Consider the following 5000-nt stretch of genomic DNA (forward strand, 5'->3'; position numbering starts at 1 on the left):
GGGGGGGCTCAAAAACACACACACACACACACACACACACACACACACACACACACACACACACACACACACACACACACACACACACACACACAATCCTGGTGAAGTGATTGTATTTTTGGGGGGCTCAAAAACACACACACACACACACACACACACACACACACACACACACACACACACACACACACACACACAAACAATCCTGGTGTAGTGATTTTATTTTTTGGGGGGCTCAAAAAAACACACACACACACACACACACACACACACTCCTGGCCAATGTATTTTTTTTTTTTTTTTTTTTTTTTAAGTAAAATGGCGGGAAAACGGGGGACCCCCATGAAGGGGGCTTCGCACTTGTTTCAGTTTGGATGATTCTTCTTTTTTCATTCCTTCTCTTCTTCTGCTAGCTGTTTTACATAGATTTGGTGTATTTCTTTTTCCTTGACAATGGGAGAAAAGTGTTGCACCATTCCCGGAGGTACTGCAATACCGGGTCGATGCGTGGAGCGGACGGAGCAAGCCCCATTTCCGACTCCCTGTTCGAAAAATCCATTTAATATGTAGTCCCCCGATGGGGGACGTATCAGATATTAAACTGATAAGAACAGATTTTTTTTTTAGAAAAAATAATTTATTACAATCAATGCCATTCATACAATACAAAACAATACAAACTCATACATTCCATCCAAACACAAATAATAATGGCATTTTTAGTTCAAAACCAAACGAAAACCCAAAACAAAAACTCAGGGGAGCATCATCCCTCCCAGTCATCCTAAACACTAACTTTCCCTATCTTCCCGTCCCTAATCTAAAATAACCCCAGCCCTAATCCCCCCTTCCATCTCTCCCGGGCAGCATGCTGCCCCCACTTCCTCTCCTCCCTCTTCATCCTCCCTCTCAAATCTCCTTCCACCCTCCTCACTATCCCTTCCACCCCCCAATCTTTCCCTGTCTTAACCATGTTCTGCCTGGCTTCCCACAGCCCCCGCTTAAAGAGGCTCATGAGAAGCCAGAGCAGAAACCTATCCCTATCCGTCCCCCTCGCTCTCCCTACACCTCTCTCTAACCTAGCCCACGTCAATACAAAATCACCTCTAACCCTTCCTAACAACACCCGTGCCTTTGCCCATACTACTCCGGCAATGGCACAGTCCCAAAAGACATGGCGCACAGTCTCCTCCCTGCCACAAGAAAGTCTTGGACAGGTGGGGGATCGCGCCAAGCTATGCCGGTACATGGTGGAGCGTACCGGCAAACACTTGTGGAGGCTCAACCAATTCAGGTCCTTGAGCCTGTTGTCCAGGCCCCGCGCCTGCACTCCCTCCCAGACCGCCGCCGGGATGCCCACTACAGGTGCCGGACTTACTGCCCGTCTAACCTCCTCGTACAGGTGCCTGTGATCTAAACCTACTCGGGCGACTTCAACCTCGGGGTGCGCACGCAGCCACTTGGCCGCATGGCCAAAGTGCCACGGCAGCTGTTCCGCCCGAGGACCCGTGTTAGACCACACCATTACGCTTCTCGCCTGATACGAGAAGAACACCCGCAGGAGGTAACCGGACGGGTGTAGTACTGGCTGAGCAAGCTCCGTCAACAAAAATGAAACAAAAATTGCGTCCAGCTTGAGGGGGAGATGTGGTACCCCCCTACCTCCCTCCCCGATGGGACAGATCATGCGTGCCCTGGCGACCCACTCGTACCTGCCACCCCACATGAACTGAAACACCAGCCTCACTAGAGGCCTCCTCAGACAAGCCGGCAATGGGTAGATGTACGCCAAGTACAATAGAGATGGCAATACATCCACCTTGAGAACCAGGACCTTGCCTAAAAAGACAAAGACCTAGCCCTCCACATCGCTAGCTTCCTCTGTACCACTGCGATGCGCATGTTCCAGTTCAGCGTCGCTGAACCGGAGGTCTCAAAATGGACCCCGAGAATCCTCAGGGCCCCGTTACAGAGAGATAACCCTCCGGGCACATCCGTCCTACCACTCCATCTTCCGAAAAACTTAACGGAAGACTTCACGTGGTTAAGAACCGCTCCCGACGCTTGGGTGAAGTCCCCAATGATGGCAAGGGACCTTGTCAGGCACGAGTCCTTGCAAAGCAGCAAGGAGGTGTCGTCGGCGTACTGCGTCAACTTGACACGGTGACCGCCACTTCCAGGTATCAGCAATCCCTCCACCCCTGTGTCTGCCCTAATGGCAGCCCCCAGAGGCTCCATGTACAGAACGAAGAGGAGAGCCGAGAGCGGGCATCCCTGCCTGACCCCAGACGAGAGGTCAAAACGTCACCTAAGTGACTGTTAACGCTAACCCGGCACCCCGCTCCGACATATAAAGTACGGATCCATCCTATAAACTTTTCCCCAAATCCTAATCTACCTAACACCCTGAATAGAAAGGATCTATTCACGCGATCAAAGGCTTTCGCCTGATCTAGCGCTGCTACCATTAAAGGCAGCCCTCTGTCTTCTACCCACGCGATGGAGTCCCTGATCAACTGTAGGTTCCACCTAATAGAGCGGCCCTCTACCCCGCACGTCTGATCCTCATGGACGACGTAGGGAAGGGCTGTGCGCAACCGGTCTGCTAAAACCTTTGCAAGTAGCTTGTAATCTACGCACAGCATGGTCAACGGCCGCCAGTTGCCAAGGTCAGTTGCTTCCCCCTTCTTATAAAGAAGTGACAGCACACCGACCGCCATTGATCCCCCCGGGACCCCCGTCTCAAGGATGGCCTTCAAGACTTCGAGGACCACTGGTCCAAGTATACCCCAAAACTTGAGGTAAAACTCGGCCGGCAACCCATCCATCCCAGGCACCTTCCCTTTTCCCATCCTCCTGAGAGCACTCTCAACCTCCTCGAGGGAGATCTGAGCCTCCATCACATTTCTAATGTCCTCCGGCAATCGCCGGGACAAGTGTTCTAAAAACACATTTCCCTGCTCTACATCTATTACCCTCTCTTTAAATAAACCTCGGAAATGATCAGTTGTTACCCTGACCATTCCCTCCGGTTTTCTAACTATGCTACCATCTTCTTTCCTCACCCCATGCATTATCTTCCTACTCTGTCTGGCCCTAACCGACTTAAAGAACATAGAGGAACAAGTCTCATTATGTTCTAAAAAGCCATTATGCGCACGCTCCAGGAAAGCTCGAGCCTTCCGCTCCTGCAGCTCCCTGAGCTGCGCCTTCAGGGCTGTGGATCTCTCCCAGTCAATCGACCCGCCGAGGTTGCCTGCCTCGTACTCGAGTTCAATCAACCTTTGGATACGATCCGCCTCCCTCCTTTCCTCCCTTTTTTCCCTCTTACAATATCCTATTATAAAGGCCCTAATCCTTACCTTAACTAAATCCCACCACTCTAACACCCCCTCGCACATGGACCGGAGGCCTTCAAGCCCCGAAAGAAACCAAAAAGGTGTCGACGAAAGCTTGCTCCTCCAGCACATCCCGATCTAATTTCCAGTAACCCCCTACCGAAGAGGCAGACTGGCGACCCCACCTGCAGGAGCACCCCGTCGTGATCTGAGAAGAACACAGGCAACAGCCGCCCAGACAACTGACCCAAAGACCTAGATAGGAAAATGTAGTCGAGCCTCCGCGCAACCCCCCGGGAGTTGCGCCATGTGGGACCAGCCATTGTCGGAGTAGAGTGCAGGCCTCCATCAACCAGACCATGGCAAGCCATTAGCCCGGTGATGGCGCCTGCACTACTATCACCCACTAACCCTAAATCTATATTGAAATCCCCTCCTATCACCAAGTGCCTATTTGTGACACACAGGGGCGCCAGACAGTCCACCATCTCCCTCCTGTCTGCCGCCACCTGTGGCCCATACACCCCAATTAACCTATATCTACCCTCCCTATATGTTACATCTACCCCCAACACCCTCCCCTGCATTATACAAAAAGTGCTTTCTATTTTAACCTCCCTATTCCCACACAAAATCCCTACTCCTGTTGAGTGCACCCCTCCTATACCCCAATATGATTCTCCCTTATCCCACTCCCTCCTAAATCTATTTACGTCCCCTCCATCCCTCAGGTGAACCTCCTGTAAAAAACAGAAATCAAACCCCACACCCTCTAAATAACTAAAAACCGCCCTCCTTTTAACAAAATCCCTTAAACCCCTTACATTTAAACTAAGAAAAGTAACAGAAATATTCATTATAAAATAAAAACAAAGAAACCCTCACCCCCAAAACACAAAATTAAAAGAGGAGGCTCACCCGATGCTCCCCTGCTCCATCTCATCCAGCGGGGACGTCCTCTCCTCTCCTGGCGTCGCCCCCTCTTCCTCCATCTCCCCAATCCAGGATGCGGGAATGGTATTGGGCACCCGAGTGCCCTGCACCCCGGATTGGACACCCAACTCCTCCATTTCCCCCTCCCCACTGCTTACTGGGCAGAAAAAAAGGGGCCCTGTATCACTGAAAGGGGGCTGCGACTCCCCAGGCGGCCTCTCCTGAGCCCCACCTGTGTGATCCAGTTCCCCCCGCAGATCAGAGTCCGGGGGAGCCAATGAGGGTGCTGAAGCATCTCCGGCCTTACTCCCCTTTTCCCCCATTGCTCTCTTGGCCTCCCCCTCCTCCCCCCCACCGCTCTCCTTCTTGCCTTCCCTGTAGCTCCCCCTCCTCTTCGCTTTCCTCTTCGGTGTGGGCGGCACAGGGGAGACATCGCCCCCCCTCCCCGCCAGCTTCTCCACCATTCCCCTCATCTCCTCCACCAGGGCATTCGACATGTCACTGTCCCCCCACTCCTTCCCACCTTCCCCCCTCTCCAAATCCCCCTCTGGGCCTTCCTTCTTGTCCTTCTCCACCTCCTCTCCCACTGCTGTCGCCGTCTCCTTCCTCGCCGCTCCCTTGACTCCGTCCTCTTCCTTCCCCTTCTCTCCATCTTCTCCGACCTTCTCTCTCCTCTGCCCCTCTCCTCTCGGGACCGCCGTCTCCTTCCTTGGTGTCTCTCCACTCGGG

The 5000-nt window shown here is 52.7% G+C and overlaps 1 pseudogene; it reads right to left on the reverse strand.

Moving 5' to 3' along the window:
• Positions 1-462: 462 nt before the first annotated feature.
• LOC123724719 (uncharacterized) lies at positions 463-637 on the reverse strand (annotated as a pseudogene).
• Positions 638-5000: the final 4363 nt, after the last annotated feature.

Source organism: Salmo salar, chromosome ssa10 (genome assembly GCF_905237065.1).
Source record: "Salmo salar chromosome ssa10, Ssal_v3.1, whole genome shotgun sequence".
Lineage (NCBI taxonomy): Eukaryota > Metazoa > Chordata > Actinopteri > Salmoniformes > Salmonidae > Salmo > Salmo salar.